This window comes from Castor canadensis, chromosome 9 (genome assembly GCF_047511655.1).
Source record: "Castor canadensis chromosome 9, mCasCan1.hap1v2, whole genome shotgun sequence".
NCBI lineage: Eukaryota > Metazoa > Chordata > Mammalia > Rodentia > Castoridae > Castor > Castor canadensis.
Window position 1 is genome coordinate 148754708 of NC_133394.1, and position 9021 is coordinate 148763728.

Below are 9021 nucleotides of genomic sequence, written 5' to 3' on the forward strand. Positions count from 1 at the left end.
TCCACTTCTAGTTGGTCAACCAAAGAAAATTTTATGGTGCTCATCCCCCACAGTCTGTCCAGGACCTAATGCATGGAGAGTCCCTTCTTATAGCTGCACAGTCTGAATCACTGGGGGTCTCCATAATGGAGACAGACCAGGGAGGACCTTGCACAGCTGGGAAACCACACACAGCACTTCCACTCACAATCACAACCTCCTGAAGGGGCTACATAGCACCACCATGTATGTGCACAGAAGAAAAGAACAGTGCATTGGTGAAGGCTGATGAGGTCTAGCAGAGTAAATGGCAGGCATCAATCTGGGAAGCTGTCTACCAACCTGACAGCTGAGAAATGGTAATGGTCCCAACAAGAGCCTGAAAACAGAACAGTAATTTCCACATATTGGGCAGAACTACACTTGAAGTCCTCCGTGGCGTTCGTTCATTTGTATTTCCTGGTTACACTGAAACAGTATACCGCTGCAAGTGTTTATTGGACATCTGAATTTTCTGTGCACCTGCTGGTATTTTTTGTCCATTTTGCTATTAAACTATTCATTTTAAAATTTTGGAAGAAAATTTAGAAGAAATTTTCAAAATTCTATAAAAAATTTCCTTTTAAGTGTTGTGTGTCTCGTGTTTTATTTCAGAAATCCCTCCCTACCTTGAGATTAAAATACCATCTCAATGTTAAATTTCATATTAAAGAAATGAATTTCCATGTAACAGTGAACACCGTAACATAAACTGTTACACGCCTTACAGAAATCTTCACGTGGATCTGGGTCCAGGTTTTTTCCACATGAAAAATAAATCATATCAGACTGACATTCTTACAAAAGTCAGTTCCAAGTAGATTGCTTACTCACTGTCAAACACCCACTTCTGGAGAATCTAGGCTTCTCCTATATGTAACCACCTCCATATGTCTGGGTTTCCTATTTGTGTGTGTGTCTATGGCTTTAATAAGTTAAAAATGAAATGAGTGCCTTGTATTTTTATGCAGACAAAAGATTAGCATTTAAAAAAATCAATATTGGAACAGACAAAAGAGTTGAGTTTCACCATTTCAAAAAGCATAATATTTGCCATAGATTTTTGTAAGGCACACAGCTTAAGGAAATTCTCTTCCATTCATAAATTGCTTGGATTTTCCATAGCTACATTGAGTTATTTTTCCCTCTTTTAAAATCCTAAGGTAGTGTATTACTTAAATAGAATTTTCTCATGTCAAATCCTCCTTTTTCCTGGAATCAACCCTACTTTGTCATTATGTACTTATGCGTATATACTGCTGAGTTTTCAGGGCTAATCTTAGAATTTTTAATGTAAGTGATATTGATCTGTAATCTCTTCGAATCCTCTCCTTATACAGATTTATTATCAAGATTATACAAAGAACGAGGTGGATCATTTCCCTGTTTCTCCATTTGACACACATAGTTTCAGCCAACGAGGATCATCTGGTCCTTGAAGAGGTTAACCACTTACTTTCCAGTAAAGCATCTTGGACAGAGAAGAGAGGGAGGAGATGTTGAGATTGTAAACTCTCAAATCTTGATTTGATTTCTGTAATGATTATACATTTTTAGGGTTTTTTTTTTCCTTAAGTCAATTTTGCTGCTCTATTCTGTTCAACATCCCTAGAAAAGTGTGAACAGTAATCATGTTGTGTTGATGTATAAATACATTCAGGTGGCTCACCTTTTATTTTGTGAGACACAAAACCATGTGCCATTGCCTTGGGCAACTTGGGCTGCTTCAACAGAAATACTCTTCTGTTGCTTACAAGATACTGTGGTATTCTTACAGTCCCAGAACTGGAAAGTCCATCAGGGTGCCAGAAGATTTGGCATCAATCAAGAACCCATTTCCTGGTCATGGTTAGCCCTTTCCCACCATGTGCTCTCATGGTGGAAAGGGCAAGCTGGCCTCCTGCAGCCTCTTTTACAAGGGCTGTAATCCTGTTCATGAGGGCTTTGCCCTCATAATCAAAGCACCTTCCAAGGACCATACCTCTTAATACCAAAACATTGAGGAGTAGGGTACGAGTGGGCAGAGTGCAGCAGCAACTGCAACCCCTACCATTAAATGAGCCAATAGACATGGATAAGCTCACTGTTTGTGCAGGAGTGCGTTCACAATGTTCTAGAACTAATGTTGCATCCAGTTTGTGAATGCAGCCCAGAAAGCTTCCAAAAGCATGATTTTTCTCATCCTAACCATGTTTGAAATTGGCTCAGTATATCCACATAAAAAAGCGGAGCTAGAAAATAAGTGGAGGTGACCATGGAGTGAACTTTGATCAACGATTGGCGACAGTCGCTGCTGCTGCTCCTATCAAAGCGCCAAGTCTTCTGATGTCTTTCAAGGCATGGGCCATGAGCTTTGGATAGCCTGGTGCCCAACACTGTGTGGACTCATCCCACTGGAGCACATTCCTACATGGATCTGAAGGAAATGCTGACATTCAGGGACCCCAGGTCCCAGAGGAAAAGCCAGTTACACAGAGCTGCCTGCTGTCAACACTTAGCCCCTACTTGCCAGAATATTCTAACAACAAAACCAAAATCTATAGCAATTTAAATGCAAGGTTGGTGTGCCTCATGTGAAGTCTACTATACCTTAGATAGCATTCCTGCTGACCTCACCTTGGGGACCATGTTTCAGATGGCAGAATGAAAAACAGAGAAGGACTAGAGGCGAGACATTGGCTCTTACTTACCTCAGCAAAGAGACCACACACCCTCAGTCCTGAACAGCCCATTGAGTGGAATGAACTCAACAGTTTCCACTAACTTCAAAGGAAGTGTAGGGGAGCCAGTGGGATATTTACAAAGCAACAACTTGCCATATTAACAGTATAACTTTGAATAAGTAACTCAGCCTTTCTGTGCCTCAACGCATGAAGTATTAGTCACAATTTCACAGCCAAAACTAGTATTCTATATTTTTGCAGATTTTGAAGATTTGGGCACTCAATATGGCGTGTCAGTGTTCAATTCAATAAATATTAACTAAGCTATTAACATCTTTTCTGAAACAACACACATATGATCTCGATATAGCAGTGAATATAATATGTACTTAGTTTGCCTAGAATTTGCTACTCCATGTGTGGTCCTTAGAGCAGTAGCATCAGTATCACCTGATAGTCTGTAAAAAGTATAGACTCTTCTCCTGCCCCATCCCAACCAGCTGAGACCCAGTCTGTGGCTGTTTGGGTGACTTGTACAAGTGAGAGTTTGAGAGACACTGGTTGGTCCAGAACTTTTCTCCTTCATTTCTCCCATCATCCAGCAAATTGTTTTCTTTCTCAAGAACACCTGCTCTGCATGTCTCACCTGCTCTATCTAGCTCCACCCCCATCTCCAGGTTAGGGATTAGATGTTGCCATGGCATTGCTGTTGCTCTTGGAAAATGAAAGCGAGAAAAAGGTGCTCACAATACAGGGAGAAAACATACTTTATTTTATTAAAGAGAGCAGTGTGTGAGAGCTATAGGCAATTGTTGATAGTAATATGAATCAGAGGTGTAGGGTAGGAGGGGAAAATGCCAAGGACTCCGGGGACAGTGTCTTTCCCTGACAAACTGGACCCTGAGTTAGAGAGATGCATGGTTAAGATGCCCTGACTGCTCATTGTAATTAACAGCTTGTTCAACACTGATCTCAAAACGGCTAAGCACCTGCTCACTGTGGCGATCACTCTTTGCCATTTGCCTACATAGTGGAGACTTAGCAAGACTTCTCAGGAACCCATGCATAATAAGCTTGTGCATTAAACGCTGAATGGAGTTGGAGAAGTGCTTTCGCCTTTGTTTTGAACACACATTACTAAAGATCTCGTTAAAATGCAAATTCTGATTCGGTGTGTCTGTTGGTGCCATGCTGATGCTGCCATATCAGGCCCACACTTTGAAATCGGAGTTCTCTTTTGTAAAAACAGAGAAGGAGCAGCTAGCTATTGGGGAATGTCATCTACAGCTTTGCTATTCTTATTTCTATGAATTGACATAAGAGTGAATGGATCTTTAATTTTGCAGTGTATCCTTTTGAGCACAATACACCGAACCATAAATTCCTCAGTCTTGCCTCAAAACCTAGAGGGCAAATAATAAATCAGACAGCAGAGCAGCCTGCTCTAGCCTCCAACAACAGACAGGGCTGATGCTAAGACATCTGCACCTCCTTCCTCTAAGGCCCTCCCCCAGCGTCACCCCTGAGGATTTGGTTCTTTGAGGCTCCTAACAAGGTAACTTGAAATACAGTTATGCATCACCGAGGGGTTTTGAATAATTCTAACACGCTCCATTGTGTGGGTGACCCCTAGAGATATAAGCTGGTCCTAGGCTTTTGAAAACCACTAGGGAGTCTGGGCAGGTGCTTTGAGGATTAGCAAGTGACATTAGAATCTTCCACCCCCTCTCCACCCCAGCCACATCAGCCTTGATTGCACCTGTTGTTGCTACTGCTATCTTTTAACATGTTTCAAGTGTTTTGAGGAACAGTGCGATTGGTCCCTTTGGAAAACTACTGATGTAACCCGTTCTCTTTGTTTTAGAAACCAGAGAACTGAATGAATCAGTCCATTTCTTCCAGCTTCAATATCGTTACAAATCCCTCTCTTGTAAAGGATTGTGTATTATATTTACAGGGAAAAGAGAGTCCTTTCCAGTCTTTATTCATTTTGGTAAAAATTTCACTAAGGAAGTCATAAAAGGAAATAATGATTTACAACTTGAATATTTCTCAAACAAAATGAAAAATCATTGTTGTCAATTATATTTGCCAGTAATTCACACAAATTCTCTATAAATCTGGAAATTATCTGCAATGTTAAAATACAGTAAGAACTCAGATTTGTAAGGAAGACAATAAAAAGCTTAACATAATACATACTTTAATGGAGCAATTACCTTCAGAGCAAAATAAAATTTTAACCTGTGAAGTGTAGGGGTTGAATTATATCATTATACTAATGCTATTTATTATTACAATCATTATCATTGAATAGAACGGGAAGGGACCTTGTTTCAGCGTATCTAAACTATGATCTCAAATGAGTTTCCTGCTGTGTTGGGCACAGATGGGCAGACTCCCATCCACTGGCACAGTCGAGTGACTTCAGAGAACACAGACCCTTTCTGCAGGCAGGTTCCAGTGGAAGAGAACAAACCTGAAAGTGCTAAGTGCTAACCTGTCTATGCTCAGTTCCTTCCCCTGACCTTACCAACTGCTTACCTCAATCCATTTTTAATGGGAGGACCGAGTGGAGCAGGCAATGGTAACACATCCGAGTGGAATTCTAGTGGAAAACCATGGCATGTCCACTGTGTCGGGTATGTTCCATTTGTCCCTTTGCAAGTCTGCTTTGGGCCCAAAGAGGCTGGACTCAATGGACTGGAATGTCTAGGTTCCCTTATCTTCTGCCTTCTGCTTGGGTTTGGAGATGAGAAGAGTGGAAGAAAGAGGACAGGTATAGATCTCCCCAGTTCCTCATTGCCAAATGACTTTAGAAGTGTCTGTTTTACTAGCCAGGGGCAGAACTAGTTTTGTGGAGAAGGTTGGACCCTCCTTAAGAAAAATACAAAAATGCAAACATAAAATTAGGTATAAAAAAAGATTTAGTTAGAATGAGAAATCTCAACTTTCAAACTCAAAAAGCTTACAAATAAACTTCACAAAATTCATATACACCTCAATAATACATTTCCTGTACATTTTTTCTACCTTTTCATTATCAGATAAAAAGTTTGATGAACTTTGTAATATTTTCAGTTGAGAAAACAGAAAAAGATTTTGGTGTCTTTTAGTTGCTTGTTCACTGGAATCACTGCTTTATTAATGTGTCAAACATTTTTCATGGAAATAGTGTGAAATAGAATTTATTTTTGATGGGAGACAATTTCGTTTTTGACCAGACTTGGGAGAGGAATCAATGCAAACTGCACCCCCTGATTACAGTTTAGCACTTTTGTTCACTGGGAGAATTTTCCAGACTGACTTGACGTTTTTTCCACTTTGAATTCCTTCCTTTCCTTTGCTACCCATGCACTTCCATAGCTATAGCTGGGCTCCTTAAGACACATTCATATGGCAATAAAACTCATGATCCTGCAATCTGATGTCACAGTAGTTGGGTGAGTTGCTTCAGAAGGTGGTAGGAGGACCCTGGAGACTGTCCCTAAATAGCAATGCCTGCAACAAATGTGTCAGGGTTAGTGGCAGGGTTAGTGAGAGTCACACGTTCCACAAGTAAAACACATCCAAACTCAGTCTCTGCTTCACTAGCCCCCACCCTTGGGAAAAGAGGCAGAGATCAAGTCCAAGTGTGTTCAAAATCTCTCTTGAATTTTACAAAAGCACATGAATGCTTGGCCACATTACTAGTTATCCTCCCCCTAGGGCTCTAAAGGGCTCAGGGAAGCCAGTGATTATACCTGGAAGGTTGTTAGAGGGCCCTGTCCCAAATGACAAATATCTCTGAGCTCTGGTAGTCACCTTCTTCCCTAGCACTTTAATTCAAATGTCCTTAGTCACATGTTTAAATGTTTCACCTGGTTTCTGCCAGGACCCACTTGGATACACATTCCCCACAACTATAAGAGTTAACATTTTATAAACCCCTAATGTTTCCAGGCACCTGATGTGTTACTCCTGGATATTTATAACAACCCAACAAAACACCATGAATGCTGGCACGATTTGAGCCTTACCTGCTGCTTAATAATTTTGTGATTTGGAGCCTTAGACAGTTCAAACAATTTGGCCAATTTTCTTATACACAAAGTAAAGATAATCCTTTGTATAATCCTATGAGTTTGGAACATATTTTTGAGTGAGCACATACAAAGTACTTACCTGAGTTTTTAAGCTCCTACATTTAGAGGTAAGCAAGGATGTAGATCCAGCCAAAGAGGCTGAAGAACAGTGATCGAAGTATCACGTGGAAAAGAAGAACTATCATAAGCAGAGACAAGTATAATAGTATGTGAGCTGTCATGATTCAAATCCAATGGACAGATTTAAATTTTCATTCACTCATTCATTCAAGAACATTTATTGAATGCCTATTACATCCCAAGCATTATTGAGCAGTAAGTATTCAGTGGTGAAGAAGACCGAAGGAGGGGGAGAAAAGTCACACCATCATGGAGGATGCACTCTCTTGGTGGACACAGGCCATAAAGTGTCTTTTTTCACAGCAGATCTCCCTCATGAGAACTGAATAATATTTGCAGAGACACAAGGGAATGAAATGGAAAATTCTTTTATATATGGTTTTGAGGGAGGGCCTCTCTGAGGTGACACTTGTACAGAGATCTGAAAAAAAAGCAAGTGAATGAGGTACACAGACATCACACTGTTCCCAATTCAGAGAACAGAGATGCCAAACGCTGGTTCTTTCGTATTTTGTTGATTCTGCTGACATGATGGACAAACTTACATCAAATACTTCAGCTTAGTATTCTTCTGTGTGTTCACATTTTCAGGACCACTTACTACCTTCCAGAATTGTGACAACTGTCCCAGAGGCCAGGAAACCTAGCCTTGGACATGACTCTGTGGATAGAAGAGAGCTCTCATCTGGTCACTCATGCAAACATTTCCTGGGCACTACTTTTCTGGCTAGAAAGGGGGATGTTTGACGTTAGAAATAGTGGCTTAAGCAGGATATAAAGGATGGTCTCCTCATCTTCCTGACACACTGTTACATCTCACCAAGAGTTCCCAGTTCCCAATCCTCTTCTTCCTCCTGCTCTGGTCCCAGGGAAGTCTCCCAGGGATTTGCTTCTGGGCTTCCTCTTTTGACATGAAGGAAAGCTTTCACCACTAGAGCCAACCTCACTGCAGAAACCAGCTCTGTGATTCCTTACTCTACTGAATTCACCCTAATGAATGTGTTGAGGAGAGTTAAGGGACCCTGGGCTGCATAGCTAAGTGTTCACTTGAAGACTTTCATTTCAAACCTCTGTGCTGTGTTAATTGGTTAAGTCCTATCATGACTTTGACTTGCTAATGAGACAGTGTTTATGTCCACAGGGAACTGTTTGAGGCAATTACATTACATCCTCCTTTTGATTTACCACCACGCTGGGCTCCATTCTAGTTCTCACAGTAACAGATGTCTGACTTTTTTACAAGCCCCTTTCCCATTTTTGCTCTCCAATATCCCATGTGTAGGAGGGGGCTGGAGGAGAAAGTTTGTCTCCAAGGTCCCTGACTCAATTTAATTCTTTTTCCAGTCTATATTTATACTTCGTAATCTCATTAGCTTGGTTTTTTTCAAATGTGTTTCCATTGTGTGATTTGGGATCCACTTGTCAATTCCCTTGGTATCACGTTTTCATTCCTGTTGATGTTCAAATTTACAGTGATGAATGAATTTGGAAGCACACAAGTAGTTTGCAGTTTATTATTCTCAGAACATTAGAGCAGTTCTAAATAAAGCCATTCTTTATGTTAATCCTTTTGACACTTCATTAGCATTTCCAACTCATTAAATTAAAATTTGTTGTTCCTCTTTCACTTTTCTTCATTATCCAGGCCTAGATTTATACTGTGAGGATGCGGCCATATGAGGACTGAGTGAAAGCCATGACCCGGTCATTTAGCAACAATTAGTCTCCAAATTGTTTAGTTGGCAAAGGACCAAATCTGTCTGTCCTCTGTAAAGGGACAATGACCACCGCAAAATTGTGATGGTAGAGTGTGGGGATTCATTTCTTCACTCAACAAATAGTAATTGATTTTACCTTCAGGGACAACTTCTTTGTTGTCATTTATTGTTGGGGATCTTACGAGTTCTTTGGGGTAGATATTGATGTGCACACTTGTGCAAGGTTTTATAGACGGTGATCAGAGTTGGGAAACTAGTATGTGGGGCAGGTACAAGGAAGGTGAGTCACCAAAGGACACCAAGAAAAAGAATCCACCCTCTCCTGCTTCCTGGTCAAGGAGGAATGCAAAAAATTTCTTTTACTAGGAATGAGAAGAAGTGCTGAAAGGACAAATTGTGGAAATATTTTTAGCAAAA